This window comes from Mastomys coucha, unplaced genomic scaffold, assembly GCF_008632895.1.
Source record: "Mastomys coucha isolate ucsf_1 unplaced genomic scaffold, UCSF_Mcou_1 pScaffold8, whole genome shotgun sequence".
Classification (NCBI taxonomy): Eukaryota; Metazoa; Chordata; class Mammalia; order Rodentia; family Muridae; genus Mastomys; species Mastomys coucha.
The window spans coordinates 62,082,868-62,092,762 of record NW_022196914.1 but is presented as its reverse complement, the minus strand read 5'-3'; the positions used below and the strand labels follow the sequence as shown (position 1 = coordinate 62,092,762).

Genomic DNA, 9,895 nt, shown 5'->3' with positions numbered 1-9,895 from the left:
CCCTAGCCTCCTCGTCAGCGGAGGGAGGGCAGCTCAAGCAACACCACTCTTAGCCTGTAGCACCAGATGACAGATTTGTGATGTTTCCATTTGCTGCAGCAGTAACAGGAAGCGCACAGGCCTGTGAGCAGCAGGCTGCTTCCGTAAGGTGAGTAAGCAGGGTGTTGCCTTTGACATGTAACAATGTTCACAGCTTGGTTCCTATCTCTGGCCCTCTGGCTGAAACATTGGGAGTGACAATTTTCAATTCTCACCTTCCCTCTACCTTGGGTTCCAGTTTCCAGGATGAATCTCATTTCTAATGACTTTGGAGCCCGTCACTCCCCACCTCAGTCTGTCTGTGTCTGTCTCTGTCTCTCTCTATCTCTCTTTTTCTATCTCTCTGTCTCTGTCACTCTGCCTGTCTCTCTGTCTGCCTCTGTCGTCTGTCTCTGTCTCTGTCTGTCTCTCTCACTCTCTCACCCAAACAACATCAAAGTGATAGGCCTTCATTTCTCATCGTTCTCTGAAGCCATCTACAACCCCACCTCACCCTCCTACAACATTATCATTATCACTTAAAAACAAAGAAACCAGAAGACCAAACACAAGTGACTCACAGAGGTCACTGGGTGAATAGTCAAGCCTTTGTCTTCCTTCCTAGGACTTGAGCTGCCCTGGAAGCCATATTCTCCACAGACTCAAAGATGCTTCATCTCTGAGCTTGACAAGTTGGTTCTCCTGTCCAAATTCAGATATATTCCTCTAGTCTTTCCAAACATTGGGTAAGCTTAAAAATTCCCAACCTCTTGCTCACTTACAGAGGACCTATGGATTCACCCACTGGCTTGTGTTAGCCCATTTCCATGTCTGTAACCAAACACCACAGAATGAGCAACATGGAAAACATCAAAGTTTTACTCACAATTCTGGTAGCTACAAGGCCAAGATCAAAGCACAGGCAGGTCTGGTGTTTGAAAAAAAAAATCATCTCTCCCTCCTACACAGTGCCTGCTATCAGTCTTCGTGGGCTAGGACTGGAAAATGAGCTTCCACTTCTTTTACAAATCCCAACCCATTCACAAGTGTGGGCCCTCAGGACCTAATTGCCTCCTTACTGATCCCTTCTCTTAATTCTGTCACAGTGGGGATTCAAATTCAATTTGAACGTGGGAGTTATGTAAGCATTTAGACTATATTCATTTAGGTTGAAGGTAAGTAGACAAAAAATGGTGAGCCAGGTTAAGTGACTGCAAAGGGGTGGAGCGGGAGAGAGTCTTGAAAGTTCCAAGATGAAGGAGAGGGGGCCGCTACACGCCAGTGGTCAGTTCAGGGTGTCGCTTTCTGGATGTGGTGACATTTCAGGGATATCAGTAAACTTTTCCCAAAAAGTCAGAGACACTGGGCTCCAGTTTGCTTTCCCTGCTTTATTTTATTTTATTTTTTCCTTACCAAAGTGATACACAGACATAATTATAAAAGTGAGATACTAATGCCCAAGATTCCCTGGGTGTTTCCTACAGGCCAGGCTTATAACTAAGGGATTACAAGAACATGTTCACTTAACTGGGCACGCTCAAGTCCTGTCCTTGTTACTCTCCTGTGCTGACATTATGGAGACCAGAAGAAACTCCCCAAGCTCCCAGAGCGTCTTCACCGCGGCTTTCAAATGTGAACTCTTGCTTAGTTTTATTTAGAATCAACACACTTAACATCCTGGCATTCTGCTTCAAGAAAGCTTATAATAAAACATTAGAGTTTAGACTCTGGAAAAATAAAACTAACAACTTCCAAGTATGTATGTATATATATATACACACACACACACATACACACACATACACACACATACACACACATACATACACACACATACATACACACACACACATACACACACACACACACACACACACATACACTCAACTCACTGTCCCAATCATTAGAGGTATTCACTACTTTCAGTTCTTGAATGTGCATCTTTGTGTATTTACTACACAGTTCTAAAGAATTTTCCAATATTCCCATCTCTTGGTGTGTAGTTTTGGTATAATATAGTATTTATTAAGGAAGATGAATGTTTTAACTCTCATATTATTTTTATATTTTAATCCTACTTTGGGTCAAATATATATTTAGTGTTTCCCGGATGACAACTCGTTTTTAAGGCAAGTGATATGCATGCTTATATTTAGTATTTTGCATAAATTAACTTTTTTGTTTTTCATAGAGTTAATCATTATTAATGTTTTCTTTGATCAAGTTAGAGATCTATATAACACCTTTCAAGGCTATATATAATCACTGTTAACACTTTCTCATTTCAAACTCATTAGGGGCTGTTGAGTTTCAGTACATTTTTTCTGGAACCCCATGTGTGGCTCCACTCTGGGCTGCTTGCTTGCTGCACAGCTGTTCTTTGGGGGACTTCCCTGCGTCATCATCCTGGGATTTCCCTTCACCTCCTTCCTGTGTCAGCTCCTGTTTCCTACAAAAAAAAAAAAAAAAATCTGTCTTCCTCTTCCATAGTTTATCTCCTATTTTGGTCAGTACATCCTCCAATCATTTCCTGAAAAAAAGGAGATGGTAAGGTATAATGTCCTGACTAGGAAGGATGGGGGGCAGGGGTGGATCCAGGGAAACGCAGTAAGTTTTATATAGCTGTCAATCATCTCACCCTTTCCAGACTCCTAGGTCCTTGTTTCTTCTTTTGCTTTTCTGCTTGTGTGGTATGTCAGGGTTTTGTTTGACTTTTAGTTTCATGGAAGACATTGTTGATGCTTTTTAATGATTATTGTTATCAAAGGAGGGAGTTTTGAGTTTTTACTTTTCCATTATTCTGTATTACTCTAAGCCCTTTACATCTCTTTACTGGGTCTCCACAGTTTTGGAATCAGACTCATTTGGATCTCAAGAAGATAAATATATTTGACTCAATGTAAGCTAGTTCATCATTAATTTTCTGGTTAATTGGTACCTAAAAGGCCTGATATGGAGGTCATTTTCTGGTCTCAGTACTTAGGCTGCCTGTTGTCTGGCAGCAATCCCATTTGGATCCTGGTGGGATGTTTTTCCTCAGTCTGTAGGTGGAAGGAAATCAAGTTTCAAGCACACAGAGATTATCTAGGGAGGTTTTAGTTAAGAAGAGCTGGGAAAGAAGTTGAAAGAGGAGGAAAAGGAGAAGGAAGGAAAGGAAGATCTGGAAGAGGTGGCGAGAAAAAGACTTCCAGGGTCTCCTGATTCGTAATATCACAGAATTCGAAGCTTTAAAACTATCCAGGCAAGTGCTCCTCAGGCATAACTGATCAGCACATTTGACAACTTTACATAACTCTGATCAAGGCTGCAGGCCTCTTCCTACCATCCTGCTCTTCTTCCTCTTTGCTCTGCTTTCTAGTTGATGAAGAAGCTCACGTTATGGTTCAGTGGCATTGTGGTGTACTTGTGAAATACTATGTGTCAGTCTTGTTCTGTAATCATGTTATAACTTGTTCTTAGATATCATTTATCATTTCAAATTGAAGTTTGACTCCAGTTCCTAATATCCCCTTGAAGGCTTGAGGATTTCCAGAAACCATAACTAATGAATACTAAGTGCATAAGGTGGGTGCTATGAAAACCATGATTGTACAGATGGGGAACTCATGGGTAGAAAGCTTGAAAATCTACTGAGATCTAGTAACCTGCTCTGGCAATGACTCAGTTATGGAGGGCTGACAACGCCTTTAACAGTGACCCAGGGCCCAAAGCAGGCACAGACCCAAGCAAACCTGAAATTTACAGTACGTTTGACTGCTTGGCTTCCTGACCACCATGGAGGGGCTCCTGGGTGAAGTAGTGGTCCAATGGCTTGAACCAATGCTGCAGGTGCTAGTGCAGTGACAGTTTGATACCCAAGCAGCACACAGGCTTGAAACTGGGACAGTTATGACTAAATACTTCTGATACAAATACCTCTGAGTTCCATCTTAACTTCAGCTAAAGTAGACTAATGAGTAAAGCCTCCCAAGAGTAAGGCTGTCGGTCCCTATACTATAGAGGAAATAGTGATGTCATCATCACCATACATCACCATCTATCACCACCATCATCACCATCATCATTGTCATAATCATCACTATCACCATCATCATCACATCATCACCATCATTATCCTCATCACTATCACAACCACCACCACCACAACCACCACCTCCTCCTCCTCCTCTACCGCTGCCACTGCCACCACCACCACCACCACTACCACCACCACCACCACCATCATCATCATCATCATCACTCATTTTTACTATCATCGTCCTCATAGCAGGACCTAGTCATAGAATCATGATAATGCTAATAAAAAGACTAGTCCTCTGAGGGAGTAAAATAATCTTTCTGTTCTTCTTCTTGCCCATCAGCAAACCAAAGATAGTAACAATATATCTATTTAACTAAGGATTAAGATAGCTGATATATAGTAGTATCATAGTATCTAAGTGTTTGACAAATGTTAGTTGTTATTATTAAAACTATTTCTTCTCATTCACATCTTGGGCTCATGGAATTTTGCACACAAGTGAAAAATACGAATAACAGTGTCAAATTTTATTTTTTGTTTGTTCTCCATTTTAACCAACTGCCGGGTGTTTTTCCTCTCCAAAAATAGAACTGTCTTGATTTAAAATAAAACAAAGCATCAAGTCAGCCTTCTTTAATATCACCACTGTGGCCCAAGGAATCCCTTCTGACCTTCAGTAGCTTACTTTATCTGCATTACTCACTTGATGTTTATTGAACGACAAGAGGCCACATACTCAGCGTCTTCCAGATAAGTTCCCCCATGGATCCCCCGTGCCCAAATAGTCCTCATCTAGGTTGCAAGAACCTTAAACATGTTGAAGAGATACTTTCAAAGATTTCTTCTAAATATCTCTAGCATAGGTAGGTGCCATACACTGCTTTGAGAGGAGTAGTAATGGTCTCTGTGAGATTATTCTTTTTTTTTTAATACAATATATCAGTATGTATGAAAGATATGCTTGTGTTCATGTTTGTATATGTCTGTGCACATGTGTGAGGGTACATGTATACATATATGCCTATGTATGTGGAAGTTATAAATATGTACCAGCTGTCATCCATTCCCTATTGCTCTCCACCTTATTTTTTATGACAGGGTCTCTTGTTATACCCAGAGCTCACCAATTCAGTTAGACTGGCCAGCCAGGAAGCCCTGGGGTTCTCCTGCCTCTGTCTCACCAGCATTAGGATTACAGTGCCACAGCCAGCTTCTTACATGGGTGCTGGGCATCTAAACTCAGGCTTTTCTGCATTCATAGCAAGCACTTTCCGACTGAGCCTCTCTCCATCCTCAACATTGTTTTGATTAAGACCTTTATGCCACTCAGGCTATGCCTTGGGTCCTTTGCCTTACTATGAGCACCAGAAAACTCCCTGGCATCAGTTGGTATTGTTTAAGTAGGCCTCTCATGTTAGACTGACTCCACAGAAGACTTTCTTTTCAGCTCCTTTCCCCTGATCAGACTACAGACACTAGACCCCTGCTGAAAGGCAAAACCCGATATTCACAGTACATATCTTTCATTTAACCATCCGAATCCCTGTCCAGTGATGGCTAGAACAGCACCACTCATATAAAAATATGAATTTGTAAGTAAAAGGAAAGAAAAAAAGAAAGAAGGGAAGAAGGAAAGAAAGAAAATAGGAGAAAGAATGGGAGGAAAAAGAAAGATATTTTTGGCTAAAGTCTAAGCTCTCTGCTAAGGTGGGTCTCTGCAACTGCCTCCGTTTCTCTGGTCATGCCACACTTTCTCCTTGAGGGATTCCTCCACAGGAAGCCTGAAATCTTTCTTTCCTTTATTTACTGTAGAAACCATTTCCTCTCCATTATGCGTGGTTTACACTGGCAATTTGACTTTTTATCTAAAGACTTGGTTTGTAACTGTGGCATTGGAATGCCTAGTGTGTGCCTTTCTCAGTGGGTCCACCTATAAAGACTCAAGCATTCACAGATTGAACATATTTAAGAAATGTGTCCATACTGAAATGAGCAGATATTTGTTTCTGTAAATAACACAGCATGACAACTTCTGAATTACATCACATTGTATAAGTTAAGTGATCTGGGAGGGTTTAAAGGTATAGAAGGAATGAAATCTTATACACAATTATAATGGTATTTCATAAGAACTTGAACATCTGTGGCTTGTGTTACCAAGAGGGTCCTGGAACCAGTCAACCCCCAAAGGACACTGAGGAACTCAGGTAAAGTACTTTAGATAGACAATCCTCACAAGAAACCTATGAAGTGGCCTGTAATTAGCCCAGAATAATATTAGGAAGGTGGCACAGAGAAAGGTTAGTCCCTGAGGCTAGAAGGTGCTGGGGATATTGATGCAGTGTTTGTGTGCTTACCCACTGTGCCCTGTCCTGCACACAACAGTCAGGCAAGACATACTAGGTCATGCAGTGACTTCTTTCCCACCCTCCTCCAGCCCAGTCCTTTGTATACCTCCCTCTCTAGGATAAGCAGACTGGAGAAAATGATCAAACATCTTTATTACTTTGACCTCCTTTGGAGGAAAAGAATTCTAAAAATAGTTAAAACTGTTATTTTAAGCCTGTGTCTATCACTATGCTTTGTGATTCCACTGGAGGTTCTTTGTGGCCAGAATCCCCCAGATATACTGCCCAATGCAAAGTTGTTATTTTGATATCTGAAGGTTGGGGATGTTTCTGTTTGAAACATTGTCTATTTACATTCTTTTGCCCAAAATAGTCTGAAGTGCCAGTATTATGTCTTCATGTTTCTCATAGAATTTAATGATGTTACATCAATAGCCACAAGTCCCTTTGAAGTATTTTGGTCCTTTGCAGATTCGGAGAAAATATATTATGATAATGACTAAGGTCACATTTATGAAGTGATACCATGATACTTTCTCCAGTAGGAGAAAGAAGATAGTTTATAGGATGGAGTTGTTGGTGACACACTGGGGTGACCCGCCCTCCTAAAAGCAATGGTTCTCACACTCTGTTCTCAAAACACCCTCATTACAATATCATAACTCAGCACACCATTCTACTTTTATCCTTGCCCCAGAAGATAACCATGCCCCTAGTCAAGGCCATTCCTGTGGCCCTGCAGAACCCAGGACATATTACATTATGTGTGCTCCTTTAGTCCCTTCCCACACACAATGCTATTTTTGTGATAAAGCTTACTCACATTAAAAAATACCAAGAACAATCTGAGCAGGAATAAGTCATAGAAACTCATCTTGACAGTGTAAAATAAACAGAGGACATCTCATCCCCAGTCATTGTTATCCCCAGTTCCAATGCCCATTGTCCTATGCTCATGAACTACCATGAAGCCAAGAGAATTATGGAGAGCAAATAATTTGCTTGACCATTATTTATTTTTGTTATATTTAATGGTGTGTGTGTGTGTGTGTATGTGTGTGTGTGTGTGTGTGTGTGTGTGTATGTGTGTGTGTGTTCATGTGGTGGTCAAAGGACAACTTGTGAGAGTAGATTCTCTGCTTCTATCATATAGGCCCTGAGGATCAAAGCCAGGTCCTCAGGCTTGGTGGCAAGTGCCTTAATTCACTGAGCCATCTTGCTGACCCATCTTTGGGCATTTGTTAAGAGAAGAAAACTCATTAAAACTTACATTATTCCACTGGTGGGCTTTTAAAAGTAGGGATGTCAGAAAGCTGGGACTTCATTGGGCTATTCCTTGGGAATGACTTTATTTCCCTTTAGAACTGCCATTAGAACCAGATATTATAATTATGGAACAAACTGAAGCACATTGAGAAAGACCCCTGTTAGAAGACAGATGTTTCCCCTGTGTAGGGGATGAACTACACCTTATATCCAATTCAGTGTCTTCCTTAAACCATTAAACCCAAAGCAGGGTGGGACAATAGAATTAGCTTGCTCAGTGGCCATCATATATCTTACCCAGTTCTTTTACTAAACTTACCTCTAAGCCAGAGACCTCTCCCACTCAAATCTATAAAACTAAGAAATTTCTTTTATTCTGAGTATTGTATTTCCTATCCTAATTTTCCCATCAGCAAGCGTCTGGTGCTACTAAAGGATTTTCTACCTAAATCTATCTTAGCCCATCTATGGAACCTGTAGAGAATATTATTTTAAACAATCCTCATTAACTGCAAACAATTAAATTGTTATAACCATGCAATACCCAATCACAGGCAACTAAAGTAGGGGATCACTTTGCCTGTCCGGAGGACATACCGGCAAATGAACCTTAGCATTCTTTTGACACTCAAATTATTATTAAGTTAATAATTTTACCTTTTCAGAACATGACTTGTTTGTTATTTTTTTTTACTTCAAAATAAACATTTTCTCAAAAAGATGAATATTGCCAAAGGAAGTGCTTTGTGTCTTAATAAAATTACAAGAATCAACTCTAAAGGGAGAAGTGCCCAAATGAATATCTGTCACACATGACAGGGCCTTAACTATAGGACCATCTCCTTACCCCTGTAGCCAACTTTCCTCCATGAACAGAGGCAACTCCTCTTTTAGCACACGACTTAGAGAGCATTGCTTTAAATCCCTCCCTGGTCTGCTGTGGAACCTTCTAGCCTCCCTCTCAGTTATCAGGACCATTAAACATCCAAAGTATAACCTTGGAAGGGAGTGAACCCAGAGCCTGACCTGAAAGGCAGTGTTATTGCCTCCATTCACTCGCGGTAGGAGTGAACCTGAGCTCTCTGGAATCCATCTCATTCGTGGTTGTTCCAAAAATAAAGAACAGATCTGACTCCAAAAAAGACTTTCAAAATCAAAGAAGGGACAAAGAGTTCCACTGCAGATGTACTGCCTGGAGAACTCACAGACATGAGCATGAAGAAAAAGGTATGTTTCAACTGTTAGATTGTTCTAGTAACCAATTGGGAAAAAAAATGGCTCCTCTGAAGAGGCTCACATCTTAATCCCTATACATGTAAATTACTACATAGCAAAAGAGAAATATGTTTACAGATGAAAGGAAGACTATAACATAGGAAAAGGATCTGAGAATGCCCAGTGTAATCATGTGGGTTGCCAAAAATAAGGGAAATAAAACAAGAGAGTTAGACAGAAGATGTAACAATGGGAGCAGAGTCAGCATGGTACTAAACTCTTGCTTTTGACAATAGAAGTGGGAGGCCAAGGAATGTGAACTGCCTGTGGTTGGTAGAAAGGACCAGAAAAGGGGTGAAGACTCTATGTAGATACCAGCTTGACTTTTCCATGTTCAATGAATTGTGTCAGTATTGTCTTCAGCAATGGCCCCTTGCTGTCAGTTTGTGGAGAGCAACCTACAGCTTTGGCAACAGCCTTGGTTGTTTGGGGTTCTCATTGGACTCTTGATCAACAACTCAATTAGATGTAACTAATCCTGATACTAGAAGTTTCATTTACTGACAAGAGATAGCCACTTGAGGTTTATCTCTGCCATTATTTGGTGATTTCATTCAGAGTAACTTTATGTATTTATATATCTTAGGGAGCTTCCACCACATTAGGTTTTTCCACAACCTATCAAATGGCCCTTAATTATAGCTGTCTCTGTCTTTTGTATATCCCTTCACCCATCTCTTCTCTCCATCCCCATTTGATCCTCCCATTCCAGCCTATCCCCATCCATCCATAACTACCTATTCTATTTCCATTTCCTAACAAGATCTATCTGTCCCCCTAGTTCCTTATGCTATATATAACCTCTGTGCTTCTATGGACTATAATTTGATTACCAATGACTTAAAAGCAAATATCCACATATAAAGCAATATTTGTCTTTCTGGGTCTGGGTTATCTCATTCAGGTTGATATTTTAGTACTATCCATTTACATGCAAATTTTATGATTTCTTTTTTTTTTTTTAACG

The 9,895-nt window shown here is 40.5% G+C and overlaps 1 long non-coding RNA gene across 1 annotated transcript in view; it reads right to left on the bottom strand.

Annotated features, from left to right (window-relative positions):
• Nucleotides 1-2,211: 2,211 nt before the first annotated feature.
• Nucleotides 2,212-9,895, bottom strand: part of LOC116083564 — a 20,058-nt gene continuing 12,374 nt past the window's right edge. Inside the window, exon 2 of the long non-coding RNA XR_004115773.1 lies at nt 2,212-2,467. This is a non-coding gene — a long non-coding RNA (uncharacterized LOC116083564). The remainder of the gene's footprint in view (nt 2,468-9,895) is intronic.